The sequence below is a fragment of the Dermacentor variabilis genome, chromosome 9 (genome assembly GCF_050947875.1).
Source record: "Dermacentor variabilis isolate Ectoservices chromosome 9, ASM5094787v1, whole genome shotgun sequence".
Lineage (NCBI taxonomy): Eukaryota > Metazoa > Arthropoda > Arachnida > Ixodida > Ixodidae > Dermacentor > Dermacentor variabilis.
In genome coordinates, this window is record NC_134576.1 from 99,868,028 (window position 1) to 99,878,135 (window position 10,108).

At 47.8% G+C, this 10,108-nt stretch overlaps 1 pseudogene; it reads left to right on the forward strand.

Annotated features, from left to right (window-relative positions):
* Positions 1–8,322: 8,322 nt before the first annotated feature.
* LOC142558688 (U2 spliceosomal RNA) lies at positions 8,323–8,502 on the forward strand (annotated as a pseudogene).
* Positions 8,503–10,108: the final 1,606 nt, after the last annotated feature.

The window sequence follows — 10,108 nt, forward strand, 5'->3', positions numbered from 1 at the left end:
GCATTCATAAGTCACAAGATCTTGCCCTGCTCTCATATATATATATATATATGTATATATATATATATATATGCATTTGTGCTGCGTATGCGGGATTCTTTTTACTTTTCTTTCTGGTTGCGACATACTCGCGACTCAACCCCATTTTTTCGCTGTTCGCTCCTTAAACGCGGTCGACCACTCACAATTCGCAAAGTCCATAGCGTTAGAACGGGAGAGCGAAGCATTTTAGAAAGGAAAAAAAAAATTAAAGAACACCGTTAAAAAAAAAAAGAAGGAGCGACCATTTTGGCAACGACCAAGATTCAAAAAAGAGGGAGAAAAAAAGAAACAAGTAACTCGAGGCAGTGTGACCCTCTCATGTAAAACAAACGTTTTTTACCGCGCGTAAAAGCGAAGAAAGAAAACACGAACTTGCGGAAAGGGATGGGGACCAAGGGTGTAAATGTTATCAAAAAAAATTTTATCAAGCTGCAGACAGATAAAAAAATATGTATATATGGGCAGCAAAGGTAGGAGTCACTTGGTTTTTGGGTCGAAAAACGGGGAAAAAACCGGGAGCCCGAGCGAGATGCGATAAAACGCGGAGGAGCAACAAAAACGTGTCACAGAAGAGGGGAGTGTTGGTGTAGGCAAGGGCTCTCGAAAGACGAAGCACTGTCGCGGGGGTGGGGAAGGCTTGGAGGTGAGGGGTGGGGGCCTCCGAAGGAGCTGCAGGAATGCGACTAAAAAAAAAAAAGAAATAACGAGAAATAAGTTAGGAAATCATGGCCTCGACCTTTTTACGCGCACTGACTCTCACACGCACGCACACACACGCACCACATAGGGGGACGGTGGCTTCAAAGGGCTAGCAAAATGCACCAGAGCAGCATCGATGGTATGCGAAGGCAGAAGGTGCATAGGAATAGCATAAAGGAAGTTGCGTCAGAAGAGGAAGTGGCGGGCATGGCTTCGAAGTACAGTCACCAGCAATGCGTGGGAGTAGAGCATAAGTAGGCGTTCCGGAACGCGGCGTATTTTGCCCACTATATATATATATATGCCTTCCGAAATGGTCTTTTACCCCGATCTTCGAAAAACGTGAGTAAAAGTGCTGGCGAGAGAGAAGCGTCGCGACGTATTTTTTTTTTTTTCTGGGAGGGGGGGGGGGAGTGCAGGCAGTTGGGGCGTTTAGTTAATGGCTCAGTATTTCACGCCTTTCTACAGACGCTGCTCGTTTTCGCCCATTATTGCAAGCCTATAGATTAAGCTCGCCAGCTTGCTTGATATGGCGTTGGCTTTTCATCTTTGGGCTTATTGGGAGAAATTGAACTAACTCTATCTCTCGGGCTTGACGAGCGATTTGTGTTGCTACGAAGCCCAGTTGCGAAGCGGTTTCGAGGCGGTCACAGGTTGGGGCGCAGACGAGCACTAAAGCATGTCCCAGGCGTGGCAGTGAAGTCGTAGTGTAATCATAGCCAGCACAATCGTAACACAGGTGTTTACATTCGAAATCTAAAAAACAAGGGTTTGCAGTACGTGGTACTGCAAAGCCGAGGTACTCAGCGTCCACCGCTCGCCAAGCTATGGCGATTACATACATACATACATACATACATACATACATACATACATACATACATACATACATACATACATACATACATACATACATACATACATACATACATACATACATACATACATACATACATACATACATACATACATACATACATACATACATACATACATACATACATACATACATACATACATACATACATGTGTGTGTGTATGTGCGTGTGCACATATACGGGCTCGTTCTGCAGACTTGCCGTAATTTTTTAAGGTAATCTGTGGCAGATAGCACAATTGTAATCCGTTAGCTAGACCGCCCAAGCAAGCGAACATTATCTGAACGAGAAACCCAAATGCATTATCCAATAATTAACAAAAATTCACTAGTTTCACTTCCCTTTGCAGCATATTTTGCAATTTACAGAGTGTATCCTGGGAGTTCGCAAGGTATATTCGAACGGAGCGAATTCTCAGGCTGACGCCTGTTTCGACATATTAATTCCCTATCTTTGCGACGAAACACATTGGCGGTACACTTGTTTTGGTTCTACGGTTCCCGAAGGAGCACGTTGTAAAGAAAAAAAAAGCAAGTGGAACGACGGTGAATTTTTGCAGCAAGTTTGATGCTGCGTATCTCGAACGTGATGTCATCCACAGAATTCTTTTCAAGTGGATATGCCTCGCATCTTCAGAAGCTACAATTTGTAAATTGCAACGCGTGACGTAGGGTAAGCGGTTAATACTTAAGTAATTTTTTGTTGATTAGTGTATCGTACATTTCAATTTCTAGTGCAAGTAATGTCCACCTCTACGAGTAGACCAGCCCAAGGACTAGAATTGTGCTGAAACTCAAGTACTGTCCCTACACGTCTGCAGCTCACGCCGAGACGCGCGGCTACGCGCGGCAACGCGTGCATCGTTTGGGTGCGCGCCCTCTTCCTCCGTCGGGCGCGACGCGACGTCGAGTCAGCGCGGCGCGTGCGGACGCATTGGAACGCGTACGTCTGGTTGAGCCTTAACTGGCTGTTACGTCCAAAAGCCCTACTTGGACTATGCGAAACGTCGTGGCAGTAGTCCTCATATGAATTTTGGGCACCCATTGTTCAATTTTCTCTTTCTTTTCTTTTCCTTTCTTTTTTTTTTTTCTCTTTCTTACTTCCTTTCTTCTTCTTTTTGACGTGGGCGAGAATTCTAGTACACGAGAGTTTTCAATTTGCCTCCGCTGAGAGCGAGCAGAAGAACGCGATGACCAAGGGAGGACACTGGTCGTGATTACCGAGACCGCGTATCACCGCCTATCACCGATAAAGTATAGCCGTAGTGGTTCCACAAGAAGTTTCATGTGTAATAATTCAATATTTGGGGTTTTACGTGCCAAAACCACTTTCTGATTATGAGGCACGCCGTAGTGGAGGACTCCGGAAATTTCGACCACCTGGGGTTCTTTAACGTGCACCTAAATCTAAGCACACGGGTGTTTTCGCATTTCGCCCTCATCGAAATGCGGCCGCCGTGGCAGGGATTCGATCCCGCGACCTCGTGCTCAGCAGCCCAACACCATGGCCACTGAGCAACCACGGCGGGTCTTTGCATGTGTAGGGAACTGAACCTCTGCCCAGCCATCGCGCGAATCGTCAAGAGTCGCAGAGGTCGTGCGACCAAGCTGGTCGAATAGCGATGAGATATATACTGTTGGAAGGAATGCCGCAAGTCACAAACGAAGTCGTGTTCTGGGACAAACCACGTGCCTAAGAGAAACTGGTGATTCTACGCCAACACTGGGTGCGGAAATGGGTAAGCAAATCAGTTCAAGGCTACTCGTTCATGAGAGGAGGAAAAGCGAACGCCGCATGCACACGTCAACTTTTTCCTCTTTATCTTCCCAGTAACCATGACCATAGAGATAAGAAAAGAAGCAGGGAAATCAGGGAGGTTAACTATAGAAGTGCCAGTTTGGCTACCTTATTTTCTGAAGGAGAAGCGAGATGGTAGAAAGATTAGAGAGATAGAAAGGAAAGACGCAGTGCATGTCTGAACCCGTCCTGACAGAATTGCACCGTCATAGGCCCTTGCACATGCCTAGTCACTCTCGAATGGCTATCTTTTGCCACCCGAAGCCGGCATTTCACAGTGGATGAAGTCTGTTTCTCCGACATGCAACTACCGACCAGCTGATGTGGGAAATCGCAGCAGTTCACCACCACCACTCGGAAGAGAAAGAAAGCAAGATTTCTTTTTAGTGGTTCCACGGCCGTTGGAGGATGACTGGAAATTGTGACGCTCGCAAGGCTGCTCGAACGTCACACGAAGGAGACCACTGCATCCCGATCCACACTTTACGACAGACGACACGGGCCTGCTTCGCTTTCCGGCGCGCACAATCTCGGTATACCCGAGTGAAATGCCGCACATAATGAGGCACACTAGCCTACACACACTAAAATGTTCGTGCCAAGTCCAACCTCCACCTGAACTACAGGTGTGCGAGGCATCTCTTCCGGGTCGGTTGCGGTTTGGAGTTGCCTTCAGGAAAGCTTGTTCAGCGCTAATTGCCAGATAGGCTACACGTAACATCTGCGGCTGCAACGAAAACATCGGCTTTCTATGGTGCCGCTGTCCCTCATTTGATGTAGAAATCTGATCAATGTTCACTGCACTACTGCGACTAGACGATCACCCCCTCTCCCCGCAGGTATCCCTGGAACACCGTCACAACCGATGCATGCGGTACAACTGACAGACCCCAACTTTATATTCAGACAAGTTCTGTTTTCTTAAAACGCCTCCCCTTCGGAAGGGTTTTCGGAAGCGCGTCACTCGTGATAGCGTTCGACGTGAGAATACAATTGTCGCTGCATGGGCCGATCAGGTACGGTACACGCGAAATATAATTAATGATACTACGGGCCCAGGTATTCGGCTCAAGGGAGTCAAAGTAAGGTGCTGTTTGATTTTACTACCTAACCAAGCAACCTAAACCACCTGCAACTATAGGGAACGAGAAAATTGACTGGATATCCCAGTGGCTAGATTTATTCTTGTTTACGACTTTATGATGAAAAGAGTCAATGGAGATAGAGGAAGCATAGGAGAAATTGACTGTTACATTTACTTGAAGCGTAGAACAAATGATGGAAAAAAAATTAACGAAACCATGCCGCTGCTGGGAGCTAGACCCACACCCTCAACGTTACGCATGCGGTGCTTTACAAATTCAGCTACCGCGTAAAAGCCATCCTCCTGTCCGTTTACTTTCTTGTGTGTTTGTGTACATGTACAAACTTTGGCCTCGGGAGTGTTAGTCAGCGCCTCTCGCGGCCATAGTGGTGGATGTGGTGCATTTTTTTTTTTTACCGCATTCTTCACGTGTATACCGGGAGCTGCTTGGGAGCAGGAAACCGGCCAATACAGCCTCGTATATGTGACTACTTCACGCCATCAAGATTGCCAAATTCGAGGACCTCGCCATGCAAAGAGCAAAAGAAAAAAAAAGAAAAATAAGGGTATCATAGGGGCCAAATTTTCGGTTAGTTAAAACGACATCAAGAAACAAACAGCAGCTGCCCGCGCACATGGGTAACTTCATAACTTCAAGGACAGGCCCGTGCTCGCCTCTACTGGGTCGATGTCAAACTAACTCCGCAAAATGAACCATGTAGAAACTGTACACTTTCCATCATTAACCGTCGGTGGTTAGCATCGTCATTTCGGGAGCTGAAACGAAAAGTGAACGCTTGCTTTCATTTAGTATCAGCTGAATACAGCACTACCGGTAATTCTTCGCAGTTAATACTGAACATTTCGCTAAAAGCTTAGAAGTAATGCCCTAAAGCATATATATATATATATATATATATATATATATATATACGAGGGAAGTCGGGCGGTGGCATGGCGTCGCGCGCTTCGGCACGCGCCATCGCCATTGCTAGGCCTAATTTCTTCTTTATTTCTTGGCTTCCCCAAAAACATTAGCGAAAGGACCGCCGCCGCTCTACAGCGTCTACATAGGTGCATGCCTGCTCGCTTCAACCGCTTCCCCGGCAACGCATGCGTCATTCGAACTTACCCCTTTCGTGCCCAGACGCCCGCGGTTCTCTTGCTTTCCTTTGTCATTAAGAAATTTATTTCTCGTTTATTACTTTTCTTTTTATGTCGGCAGCGGCACAAACAAAAGAACAACGGAAGGAACACGACTACCAGACGACGGTATAGTCCTAAAAAGGCGGGATACAAAGATATAGAAAAGCAACGCGGCGGGGAGCATTAATACGGCAAAAACAAAAGACAAAAGTCAACGTAGCGCGCGGTCGAGAAAAGGGCTCTAAAGAACTGCACCGACAAAAACATAAAAATATAAAGAAACAACCAAAGAACAGAAAATTCGTGCTACCTTCGGTAGTGATAGGAAGTACAGCATAAAAAAAGAAAAGAAAAATACGGGGCAAGGAAAATAATAGCCCAAAAGTGGAAAGACGCGGAAAGAAAGAAATGAAATGAACGAGCCGAAAAGAAAAGAAGTTTATAAAAGCATCCAGAGCCAAGAAATAAGAATCCTATACAGCAGAGTGAGAAAAGAAAAAAAAACACAAATTACAAAAATGAAATACAAGAAAAGACACGCTCACGCCGTGATGGCGCGTGCTGAGCGCCATTTCTGCACGTGCCAACCCTTTGGTCCCCGTCTGCGCGCCCTCTTTCCCCGCGATTTAGAACCCCCTCTCCCGTTTCCTACCCCCGTTCCCTAATTTGTTTCTTAATTTTTATGCCGCGCCGCGGCGCCACCGCTCATTCTAATACCTCCTCGGCGGCTGGGGCGAGGCTGTGGGGAAGGGTGAGACCAGGAACTGGAGGGTTACGGGAAGAGGGGAGAGGGGGGAGCAGCATCGGTGCCCCCCCGCACCAACCCTTTCCGAGCCCCCTGAGGCACGCGAGTCAGCGCGAGCTTGCGCGCGAACGCATGTTTGAATAGGCGAGAGGCCCCGATGCCAGCGGCGGCCTCTGCCGACGCATCCCTAAAGCTTGCTGGCAGCCGGGAGGACAGGCAGGAGATCCGACGCCGCGGGAGCGCGGAAGCGACGGGGTCTTGACTTCAAATCAAAAAGAAGTTGGCAAAGCGACGATAAGAATTAAAAGAATAACGCTAGGGAGAGATTAAAAAAAAAGAAGCAACGAAGAAAAGGGGACTTGTAGTAAAAGATTGCAGAAGAAATGAAGCGCAGGGGGCATTAGCGAAGAAAACAGAGACAAGTTGAAAATGAAGAACGGGTGGGTGCGGAGGCTCCGATCCCTAAAGAAGAAAATGAAAATTACGGGGAGTGGCGGCGATGAGGAAAGGGCGAGGAGACAAAACAGAAGGGCGAAGGCTGACGGAGGAGGGAGGGCAAAGCTCCATCAGGAAAGCTTAGCGCAGGAACTCAATATCTCGATGCAAACACACGACGGCCGTACGCGTACGCACGTACAGACACGCATCGTGAGACGCAAGCCAGGCAAAAGCTGGCGGGGGTGGAGGACGAGGGTAGGTGCGCCCAGAAAGCGGCTGGAGGAGAGAAAGGTTGGGGGACAGGAGCCTGCAGCGAAAGGGTTGAAACGGGATAGCGGCAACGTCGGGTATGTAGGGAACCGAGAGGCAGCGAAGAACGGCCGCGTTGGAGGAAGCACAACAGCGGAAATCTGGTATACAGCGGGATGAACTTGCGAGAGACAAAAAGGACAGTGTGTATGAAAAAGTATCCACCCCGTATACTTACCGCATTATACCGCATATCTACTTACTACCGCAATAGCAGTGTCAAGATATTGCTGTCAGGTTCTATTTTAAGGACAATAGCTGCTACATGACACATGAGTCAGATGATACGAAATTTACCTGGATACCGTGTATCCCAGCTAGCGTGAGCCAATCTGTTCAACGAAAAGATAAAAATAAAAACATGGTGCAGGATACAAGTACAAGCCCTACTTTGCTCGGTCATCAGCGTTATGACGAGAGAACACAGTAGGGTTTAAAATCCCAACGTGCACAGCGTTTCTTTTATTATTATGTTGATCATCTTGGATAATGTTAGCTGGGACAGATTTTAAACGTATGTAGGAAACGAATGTGTTACCTGTTAGCCAGCGATTTTATTTAGAAAAAAACTTGATTGCCATTCCACTCTGCGAAGGTGAGTGACCAGTGAACCGGTGTATGTGGGCCCAATAATGGCGAACTGTCCACTGCCGGGCGTCAAGTGCCGTATGAACATAAATGGAGGTTAGGCACGACTAGCCGCTCCTCCACGATGTTGAGCCTCGGAAGATGATGAGGCACCGTGGGGTGTACATGCCCATGCATTGTTGCAAAACACGGCACGACACCTGTTACTAACGAATCCCGACACGTAGAACAGACATGCACCTCACCGCACTCCGAAGGCACACACTGCTTCAATGATAGCCAAGGTGATCGTGCTTTGGTCGACGTCCCACAGTGCAGTAATGGTTGTGAGGTCACTCGGAAACCGCAAGCGGTCACACACAACACGGGCCACACGAAATTGGTTCCTCACAAACTCCCTCTGAAACCTGCACGTTGCTCCGCTGAAATGTTCCAAGTTCGCGGGATCGGGGCCACATGAACGGTTCGCATTTCTTTCCGCCTTGCGGTCCTGGCGCACGCTTACGGGACCGCCACTACGATAGAGCGGAAGGAAAGGAAAGGAGATACGCAAGCGCTTGGAACGCCGACAAAGAGAGAGGGGTGCGAACGTAAACATGGCCGATGCGGGTCGAAGTGTAATATCTGTTCTTAATAGCTTAATATCTGATACGGATTGTATTTGGACCAAAGATATTAAACTTATTTTTGCAAGTTGGCAGAGTGCTTAAAGCCTGCTTCACCTCGGCTGCGGGTTGGCCCGGTATTGTACTATCTTTGGGATCGGCCCACCATATGGGGACAAATTTTCGACCTACGGGGCTCGACAGACGCACGCAATTTTTTCCAGAACCTAGCCATATACAGCTTTGCTGTGAAAGGTGAGGATGACGATGACCCGAAGCTTGCTCGCTTTCGCCTGTTACTCTGCAAGCACCGCAAACACGTACGAAGAAGAAAAAGAAGTCATGCACAAGTCCGCTACGCTGAGACATTTCTAAAGTTGTGTGTGGGCAGCTCAGAGTCTTACCGCACGGCTCGAGCTGTTCTCGTAATCACTGCTTCTTAGTTTGCTTCAGTCAGAGAATGAAAAACGAGGTATCGCGACTGTCGTCGGCTATCGACGTGTTCAGTCGAAAAGGCGAAATGCCGTCGTTCTCACGCGTACGCGAGACAAACCGCGAAACGCGCGCAAGTGTTTTGGGCACCCGTAAACGTTCCCATTTCACTCCATTGGTCACTGCTATACCGGTGAGGCGTGCATAGCGCCTGGTCAAGGCGTCACTGGTCAACGAAACACACCGCTGCGACGAAAGACAACTGTGTGAGGGTAGACAACTGTGTGAGGGTAGCTTTCAGAAATAAAATATCTGTAGACAGAATTACTGCCTAAGCAAAATGATCACTTCACTTCACCGGAACATCAGCCTTATCGTTTGTTCGTTTTGCATTAAGGCGATGGAAAAAATAAGTTCGCTAACCGGAACCACATTTTTTCCAACTACGAGTAGACGGAAGCAAGAATATAACCGAAAATGAAGCTCAGCAGCCATTCTCAGCGGCATCGCGACGGGCATCACGGTTCGCGCCTTTGCATTTCAGGCTTTCTCGTCTGTTCTCTACGTTATCGCCAAGGCGCCCTTTGCTGGCGTTTGTTGGTGCCCTGATGGGCCACTCTATCGTGGTTGTACGGATCTACCGTGGTTGTGAACAACGCCAGACTCTCCAGTGTGACTTGAATAGAGTGGACGATAAGCCATTTACATAAGCAAAGGTCTCGGGAGCCTGGCCTCACAGTTCATCAGCCCAGAAAGCCATTCGAGCGATTATCCAGTACCTGAAGGCGACAGACTTGAGTGCCCGACTTTAGACATGCTACATCTGGCTAAGTGCATGTAAAAGTGCGATCAAGACGTGTGTCTTCTCTTTCTCTCTCTCTTTCTTTCACTCCCCCATCCGCCTCCACACGTGTAGGGCAGCGGACTGGACAAAGTCTGGTTAACCTCCCTGCCTTTACTACCTCTCTTCTCTCTCTACTGTGGTTGTGGCTTGCTGGGGTGTCTTAGCACTGGTAATATCAGTCATTTGCGAGCTGCTTAGAGCTTTGATTTTTATAAATTATTTCCTTTTTCTTTCGTAATTATGTTTTGCGCTGCTAGTTCTCGTCAGCGGCTGCGGGCAAGTGGAAACTTTGTAAGAAGGCAGCTTCGTAATCAGATCGTCTATACCTATTATCCGCTGCTGCAATGAAGTATCTGCCCATATTCAAAGAGGCATAATCTGTTCCTTTGAGCTCAATTTCTAGATAAATGGAACTCCTGATAAACGGAACTTACTTACGTGGTTCCTTGATGTTCCGTTTACCGAGAGTCCACTGTGCGTGCTCCGTCAATCGAATAGCCG